Below are 10,419 nucleotides of genomic sequence, written 5' to 3' on the forward strand. Positions count from 1 at the left end.
GGCCTGCTCAGTGGAGGTATGTGAAAAACATGAACTTATTTATAGTCATTCAAATTAAGTTTTTGTTGTGTAATTTCCTAATAGATTGTGCTCTATCATATATATTGTAGTTTGGAGACAAATGTGAATTTCTGTAATGGGTTGATCCTTTGTGGTCGAGTCCACTGATTAAATCCCTGTCGTAGGTATGGGAAATGTACACTAAAGTGAGAGATAGTAGAGTTCATGATGCCTTAAACAATGTTGAAACAAGGTATAAGTTCACATATGAGATTGAGAAGCTTCACGCGTGACCTAAGGAATGCCGAAGAGGAGCTTAAGAAAATGGTTGAGGAAAATCAGGTGACACTAGCCCGGAAGGCCAAAGCTGAAGAAGCTCTAGGTGATGCAAGAGCTGAGTTGGAGGATAAGAAGAAGCTTGATGCATCAACTACCAGCACGGACAAGTTTTTGTTGGTGAAAGCAGAGAAGGAAAGGGATCGGTTCAAGGAAGATAAGAAGAGGCTGGAGTACATGATTGAAGAGCTGCTGAAACAGGAAGAAGGGTTCACGACAAAGATCAAGAAGATAAAATATACGTGATGTGTAGAATCTTTGCATTATTTGCTTCATCTTACTAGGCAAACGTCATTTATGTGTTGACTTATATTAGTGTTTCTTCATTTATCACATGTATTGGGTGGCATGCATTCACCTCTAGCTAATTTGGCTAGCTCATGAGTATACTATTTGATTGAGTCATCTTCATGTAAAAATATGAAGATTAATTCAATAAATAGTGAGACTTCAAACGGACACACACTTTAGTTAATTCAATGATTTTTAAATATATTTGGCTCAATATATTTGGCCCAATAATAGTGAGATATGGCCAAATGAGTATACTATAGTGAGATATAGACCAATATATTTGCCTTTTTTTATGATATTGCCAAAATTAATTCCAAACTTTGTTCCACACAAACTCATTTTTATTTTCTTTACAGATTAGCCGATCTAGGAGGAGGCATGCATGATTGTGGGCTCGTATGGCCAGCACAACCAGCAGTATATATTCGCAAAAACAAAATTAGCCACGCACATACCAAAATTTGGGACAAATAAAATACAAATATATGATGACACACAACATTAATAGTATCTATTAATATAACACCCGTAACATATAGGGATAATAGCGACATATATAACAAACACACCATTAATATAAATAAGGGTCGATTAAAGTTCATGCGGTACACACATGATCGAACAAAGCACAACATATATAAGGGGGATAATAAAAGCCCTAGCTAGATAGCTAACACTACATAGCTAACTAGGGCAATAAAACATGAACTCCACGTCTTCACCAAGTGCTTCACTGGTGAACCACAAGTATAGGGGATCTATCATAGTCCTTTCAATAAGTAAGAGTGTCGAACCCAACGAGCAGCAGAAGGAAATGATAAGCAGTTTTCAGCAAGGTATTCTCTGCAAGTGCTATAAGTAACAGTGATAGATAGTTTGGTAGCAAGGTAATTCATAACAAGTGACAAGTGACAAGAGTAGAAAAGGTGCAACAAGGTAGCCCAATCATTTTTATAGCAAAGGACTGGCCTAAAATTTCTCTTATGTAAAGCAAGCGCTCCCGAGGACACATGGGAATTTCTGTCTAGTCATGTTCATCATATTAAGTTGATTCACATTCACTACTTTGACAATTTGATATGTGGGTGGACCAGCGCTAATTAGTTGTTCTCAATTGAATTAACAACCTACTTATGATTAAACCTTCTCTCAAGCATCCAAAACTATGAAATAAGAATTAAGATAAATCTAACTATAGCATGAAACATGTGGATCCAAATTAGCCCCTTATGAAGCAACACATAAGCTGGGGTTTAAGCTTCTATCACTCTCGCAACCCATCATGTAGTTGTTACTCCAGAATGACTTCCTTTAGGCCCATAGCATGGTGAAGTGTCATGTAGTCGACATTCAGACGACAACACTAAAGGAAGTAACAACATACATATCATCAAAACATCGAACGAATGCCAACTTTATATGATTACTTATAACCAGACCTCTCCCATGTCCTAACAATATTAACTACTCACACCTCATCAACATGTTCGGAATCAGAGGTGTAACAAATATGATCAAGTCTCTGAACATTATGTCTTCCACCAAGTAATCCAACTAGCATCAACTACAAGATGTAATTAACACAACTAGCTACCCACTGGTACCAATATGAGGTTTTGAGACAAAGATTGAATACAAGAGATGAACTAGGGTTGTAGGTGTGATGGTGCTGGTGAATATTATTTATGAAGATTGGTCCTCCCACGAAGGAGGAAGCATTGGTGATGACGATGGTTTTGATTTCCCCCTCGAGGAGTGGAATTCCTCTGATAGAATCGTTCTACCGGAGAGCAAAAGGGCCTCTACCCAGTTTCCGCCTCGTGACGGTGGTGCTTCATCCTGAAAGTTATGTCTTGATGTTTTTCTAGGGTAAAACACATCATATAGAAGAAGAAGGGTGTTAGAGGACCAACAGGGGCCCGACAAGCAATCAGGCTGCGGCCTGGTGGCTTGTGCCCTGGTGGCTGCTCCTCTGCGGTGTATTTTTGGCCCAATAATTCTTATATATTCCATAAAAATTCTCCATGAAGTTTCAGGTCATTTGGAGCAACTTGATTTTTCTGCCTTTTTCTCGGTTTCCCGGCCTAGAATTCTAGTTTCCATATAGTTTCCTCTTCATAATGTACCTTGCATATTCAGAGAGAAAAGACATAAGAATTACATAATAATAGGGAATAATGCACAATGAATAGACAAATATCAATAAAGATTCATGATGCAAAATGGATGTTTCAACTCCCCCAAGCCTAGAACTCGCTTGTCCTCAAGCGAAAGCCGAGCTCGAGAATAATGGCCACATGATTTGAGAAGGACAAGTCGATGAAAATAAAATACGGACATGAGAGCAACATGAATATTAGCATAGAAGCAACTATTTTATCATATATCTTCTCATAAACAAGTAACGACCCATTCCCAAATATTGGAGTATGAAGCATAAAGTTGGTTCACAATAAAAAAAATATGGTCTTAGTCATTGGGACAATCATATTTAAACATATTTCAGAGGAGAGTCTATGTAAGAGATTTCTTATTGGCAAGTTCTCATACTCAACTATCATTTATTCTTCTACGATTGCTCATACTCAAGTCATATTTTTAGAGCTCATGTTTTCATAGGACACATAGGAAGATAGGGGCTTAAATGATTCAAACCCAACTCATTTACCTCGAGGATAATGTCAACAATAATAAATCATGATAATATACATTCACTTGGATATATAAATCTAAATCTTTCCTCAACACATGATGCTTCCCACTATAGTATTAATAGGTAGACACATAAGAGTGAACTTCAAAGATAAAAGATAGGCCCTTCGCAGAGGGAAGCAGAACTTGTCATGCACTTTTAAGTTTTTGGATGTGCAAACTCTTAACACAAAGGAGCGTCACTTTATATTGCCCCTTGTGATAGCAAACTTTATTATGCACTTTTTCACTTCTATTCCTTTGTCATCACAAGATCATACGAAGTTTATTTTCCCTTGTAATAAAAGACCACACATATTTAGACGCAACTTTGTATTGCTTGGTGCACCGATGACAACTTACTTGAAGAATCTTACTCAATCCATGGGTAGGTATGGTGGACCCTCATGGCAAGAAACTAGGTTTCACGGTTATGGATGCACAAGTAGTATCTCTACTTAGTGCGAAGTTTTTGGGCTAGCAAAAGGGTCTAAAGAAAGAATCACATGTTAAAGGATTCATCACTATATAACTTCTATATGAAAGTGAAATATCATCACCATTATGTTGTCTTCCATGTCCTACGTCAACATTTGATCCTTATATAAGATTTTATGAGGAGTCACAATCACAAAAGGTGTCCACAATAGTACATTTATACGGGAATCTCCTCTCCTCCTTCATAGTCTTGCTTAGATTGTAACCATGACTAATACTATATTTGTTTATTTTCAACAATCTTTATCACTTATACTCTTTAGTTATGTGAAGTCATTACTCCCCATGGGATAAGCATATGGTATATATCTTTATTTTTATGGACATGCTATGATTACAGGTGCCCCTGGATAAACCAAAAAAACTAAACTAATCTTTATTATATATCTCGCATACTCAACTGCAAGGGTTGGTGGGACTCGAAGCAAAAATATTAAGCAAAGAAAACCTGAAATATATTTCTCTAAAGCACGAATCAAGTAAGGATCAAACTAAAATAGATAGTAATAATGGTGGGCGTGATGGTGATACGATACCGGGGCACCTCCCCCAAGCTTGGAACAAGCCATGGGTGGTGCCCATACCCAAGTACTCAAGCATCCTTCTCCGGTGATGGTGGTGGTGTAGTATGGTTCTTGTTTTCCAACTTACGTCGGAGAATAAAATTATCCTCCCTCAAGCCATCGTTCTCTTGCTCGAGATTCAATATCTTGTTTCATAATGCCATCTTGCTTTCCTGCAGGAAACGTGACAGGATAAATTGATCCTTAGATTTCTTTACCCTATTTGGTAGGCTGGACTTCTTAAATTCCACATGCATATCTTCAGGTTGAGGTAGTGGAACTTCGTCTTCATGTGAGCTGGCTTCCTTTATTTCCTCTAGTTCATTGCCCCCCTCATCGGTGGACCAAAGATAGGGATAGATATCCCCAAAGATCTTTGAATCTGCTATATAATGGGACACGTAGCTCTCTCTCCATCCGAATCTTGATACCGCATATTCTTAGGCATGCTAGAAAATATCTCGAAAGAAGAACATAGGAAAATCCCGCGATGTGATAGTCCAAACAACTGGGAGTATATATAATGATTTTTTCTAGACTAGAATAGGTGTTCATGAAGAAGTCGGAGCCCACGAGGCGCATGAGGGCCCCACAAGCTATCACGTCGTGGCCTGGGGGGCCTGATGGCTTGTGCGTCCCTCGTGGATCCCGTGGAATCCTTTTTTATTTTCTTAATTTTTCTAAAACACCAAAACCTATAGAAATTATTATTTTTTGAAATTTTCGGAGTCGGTTTACTTATCGTAGCACATACCTAACCCTTCTCCAGGTTTCTATGGTGTTCTGGAAGACTTGCTTTATGTGCTCTTCCGGTGTTATGCTTTGCATGATATTGGTCTCCTCATTAACGGTTGCACCTGAAATATAATGTTTGATTCTTTGACCATTCAACACTCTTGGGTTTTTACCTTCGAAGCTATTTATATTTATGGCAATAGAGCGATAAACCTCCTCGACAACATAGGGTCCTTCCCATTTAGAGAGGAGTTTGCCTGCGAAAAATCGGAAACGAGAATTGTACAAAAGCATTAGGTCTCCTACATTAAATTCTCATTTTTGAATTCTCTTGTAATGCCATCTTTTAGCTTTCTCTTTAAATAGCTTAGCATTTTCATAAGCTTTTTCCTCCATTCATCTAATGAGATAATAGCAAACAACCATTTTTCACAAGAAAGTTTGAAATTGTAGTTAAGTTCTTTAATTGCCCAATATGCTTTATGTTCTAGCTCTAGAGGTAAATGAAAAGCTTTTCCATAGACCATTTTATATGGAGACATCCCCATGAGATTCTTATAAGCAATCCTATAAGCCCACAAAGCATCATCAAGTTTCTTATACCAATTCTTTCCACACCTATTGACAGTCTTTTGCAAGATTAATTTTATTTGACGATTGCTGACTTCAACTTGTCCACTAGACTGAGGATGACAAGGTGATGAAGTCCTATGGTTAACATCATATTTAGCTAGAAGTTTATGGAAAGCACTATGAATAAAATGTGAATCACCGTCAGTCATTAAGTATCATGGGACACCAAACCTCGGAAGATGATGTCTTTAAGCATTTTAATAGAAGTGTTTTGATCAACTCTACTAGTTGCAATAGCTTCTACCCATTTAGTAACATAATCAACAGCAACTAGAATAAGAGTATATCCATTTTAGGAAGGAAAAGGTCCCATAAAGTCAAAACCCAAGAAATCAAATGGTTCAATAGCAAGCGAATAATTCATATGCATTTCCTCACGTTTACCAACAGTACCAAATCTTTGGTATTCATTGATGTTTGCTAGAACTACATCGGCATTTCCCCAAAGAGGAAGGGATGATGCAGTATAGCGATGGTAGGTACTTGCCTCAGTGATGAGACCAAGGTTATCGAACCAGTAGGAGAACCTCCTCAGACCACGTAAACAACACCTGCACACAAATAACAAATACTCGCAACCCGACGTGTTAAAGGGGTTGTCAATCCCTCCCCGGCAACGGCGCCAGAAATTGGCACGTTGGCGGGAGACTATCTTGATTTGATCTTCCCCGGCAACGGCGCGAGAAATTCCTATCGGGTACGACGCCTCAAGATAGGAAAATAACGTCAAGTAAAAGTGGTAGATAGGATAAATAGATCATGGAACAAATAAATTGCAGCAAGGTATTTTTGTATTTTTGGTTTAATAGATCTGAAAATAAAAGAAAAGGAAAATAGATCGCAAAGGAAAATATGATGAAAAGAGACCCGGGGGCGTAGGTTTCACTAGTGGCTTCTCTCGAGAAAAATAGCACATGGTGGGAAAACAATTACTGTTGGGAATTACTCCACACATCGACCGCTATGCAACATGCATCTAGTGTATTAAGTTCATGGAAAAACGGAGTAATGCAATAAGAACGATGACATGATGTAGACAAGATCTATTTATGTAGAAATTGACCCCATCTTATTATCCTTAATAGCAACGATACATACATGTCGTTTCCCTTTCTGTCAGTGGGATCAAGCACCGTAAGATTGAACCCATCACAAATCATCTCTTCCCATTGCAAGATAAATAGATCAAGTTGGCAAAAAAAACCAAATATCGGAGAACAATTACGAGGCTATAAAAACATAGATCTGATCACAAGCTCAAAGTTCATCAGATCCCAACAAACACACCGCAAAAAGACTTACATCATATGGATCTCCAAGATACCATTGTATTGATAATCAAGAGAGAGAGGAAGCCATCTAGCTACTAACTACAGACCCATAGGTCAACAAAGAACTACTCACACAACATCGGAGAGGCACCTAGGGATATGATGAACCCCTCCGTGATGGTGTCTAGATTGGATCTGGTGTTTTTGGACTCTTCGGTGGCTGGAGTTGATTTTCGTCCCCCTCCTAGGGTTTCTGGAATATTGGGGTATTAATAGAGCAAAGAGGCAGTGCGGGAGGCCAACAAGGAGAGAACAACCTACTGGGCGCTCCTGGGCCTCTAAGCAAGCCCTTGTGGGTTGTGCTCCCCTCCGAGCTCCCCTTAGGTGCGTTCATGGCCCACCGGATGTCTTCTGGACCAAAATAATCCACAAAAAGTTTCGCTGCGTTTGGACTCTGTTTGGTATTGATTTCTTGCGATGTAAAAAAACATGCAGAAAACAACAAGTGTCACTCGGCACTATGTCAATAGGTTGGTACCAAAAAATGATATAAAATGACTATAAAATGATTGGAAAACATCCAAGAATGATAATATAACAAGATGGAACAATAAAAAATTATAGATACATTGGAGAAGTATCAGCATCCGCAAGCTTAATTCCTGCTTGTCCTCGAGTAGGTAAATGATAAAAACAGAATTTTTGATGTGGAATGTTGCCTAACATGTTCATCACATTTCTTTTCTATATAGCATGGACATTTGGACTTTTATATGGTTCAAAGCAATAGTCTAGTTTTGACATGAAGACTTTAGTACTCAAGCATACCAACAAGCAACCGTGTCTTTCAAAATATCAACACTAAAGCAAGTTATCCCTAGCCCATTATGCTCAATCATTGATCCATTCATGAAACACACTCGAATATTAGCTACACCCAATGCTCAAATACGGTCATAGTGCCCCTTAGTTGGTGCTATATAAGAGAAGATGGAGACTCAAAGTCAAAATAAAAATTGCATAAGTAAAAGAAAGGCCCTTCGCAGAGGGAAGTAGGGATTTGTAGAGGTGCCAAAGCTCAAAGCGAAAATTGAGAGATAAAAACATTTTGGGAGGCATACTTTTCCCACCAACGAAAACGACTTAGAGCTCCCACCACTTTATATGCTAGATACATCATAGGCGGTTCCCAAACACAAAATAAAGTTTATTCCTTTTTCCACCATTACTTTCACTTTCCATGGGTTGTCCGTATCCACGGGTGCCCTCCATAGCAACACTTCCCAAGGAATTTATTATTTGACAAAAAAAGTAAATTTATTTTTTCATTTCGGGACTAGGCATCCCTAATACCTTTGTCGTACTCTCGTGCAATGACAAGTGAATAAACACTGATCATGAGAATAACACACCTAGCAGGGTAAATATTGGCCACCCCTCACTGCCTCGCGAGCGGTAGAGCGCACAAAAGAGAAATTTATTTTGAAATTTATAGATGGCACATGCAAATTTGCTTAGAACGACATGGAAATACCCCGTATAGGTAGGTATAGTGGACTCATATGGCAAAACTAGTTTAAAGGGTTTGGATGCACAAGTAGTAATCATACTTAGTGCAAAATGAAGGCTAGCAAAAAGATTGAGAAGCGACCAACCAAGAAACAAAAAATATCGTACCCAAGCATTAAGCATAAGTAACACCGAATAATGCACCACAAGTAGGATATAAATTTCATTGCATAACTATTGAATTTCGTGTTTGCATAGGGAATCACAAACCTTAACATCAATATTCTTACTAAAGCACAATTACTCATCAACATGACTCACATATCATATCGTCATATCTCAAAACCATTACTAAGAATCAAGTTTATTTTGTCCAATGATCTTCATGAAAGTTTTTATTATATCCTCCTAGGATATCTATCACTTTGTGACTATTTTCATATGTTGCTTTTCATAAGCTCAAACAAATTTAAGTGAAGAACATGAGCATAATTTTTCTTTCTCTCAAAATAATCTAAGTGAAGCAAGAGAGATTTTCTTAAATTTTTTACTAACTCCCAAATAAATATAAGTTAAGCACGAAAGCATTTCTTCAAAAATAACAAAACACACCATGCTCCAAAATATATAAGTGAAGTACTAGAGCAAATCCATGGCTCTAAAAATTTAAGTGAAACATAGTAGCAAGCATAGCATAATTTTTGGCTCTCTCAAAAAGGTGTGTCCACCAAGTATTCAAGACTTAAAACACAAAGCAAAACAAGCATAGACTCTTATAATACAAGACGCTCCAAGCAAAACTCATAATATGTGACGAATAAAAATATAGTTTCAAGTAAAATACCGATGGTTCTCAGAAGAAAGAGGGGATGCCACTCGGGGGCATCCCCAGTCTTAGTTGCTTGGTACTTCTTGATTATGATCTTGCGGTGCCTCGGGAATCCCCAAGCTTAGCCTTTTTCTATTCCTTATTCCTTCATCCATCGTAAGATCACCCAAAACTTGAAAACTTCAATCATACAAAACTCAACAAAACCTTCGTGAGATCCGTCAGTATAAGAAAGCAAACCACTACTATAAATACTGTTGCAAACCTATTCATATTTTATTTTTGCATTATATCTACTGTATTCCAACTTTTCAATGGAAAAAAGTCATCAAAGAAAACCATGGAATCATCAAAACAAGCACACAACGCAAAGAAAACAGAATCTGTCAAAAACAGAATAGTATGTAGCAATTTGACTACTTCGAATACTTATGTAACTCCAAAAATTCTGAAAACTTAGGAAGACGTGAATAATTGTTTTATTAATATTATTAAAAAAGATTCAACTTAAAATCACTCTTATGTTAAAAATGGAAAATATTTTCGTGAGCTCAAAAGTTTCTGTTTGTCAGCAACATCAAATCAACTTTCACCCAAATCATCCCAAAGGTCTTACTTGGCTCGAACACTAATTAAAACAAGAAAACACTATTACTACAAAGGTAATAATGTGTGCAACACTCAAAAAAGAAGCAAAAAACAAAAGCATAAAAATAAAATTGGGTTGCCTCCTAACAAGCGCTATTGTTTAATGCCCCTAGCTAGGCATAACGATTTCAACGATGCTTACATAAAAAGTAGTAATTGAGATATGAAAAAGAACATCATGAATAGAATGAAAAAAACATTTAAGTTTATGCCACTCCCTATGCATAGGGATCTTTTGAGCAAACAATTTATGGGAACAAGAATCAACTAGCATAGGAAGGCAAAACAAGCATAACTTCAAAACTTTAAACACATAGAGAGGAAACTTGATATTATTGCAATCCCTACAAGCATATGTTCCTCCCTCATAATAAATTTCAGTAGCATCATGAAGGAATTCAACAATATAACT

Source organism: Hordeum vulgare, chromosome 2H (genome assembly GCF_904849725.1).
Source record: "Hordeum vulgare subsp. vulgare chromosome 2H, MorexV3_pseudomolecules_assembly, whole genome shotgun sequence".
In the NCBI taxonomy this organism is placed as follows: domain Eukaryota; kingdom Viridiplantae; phylum Streptophyta; class Magnoliopsida; order Poales; family Poaceae; genus Hordeum; species Hordeum vulgare.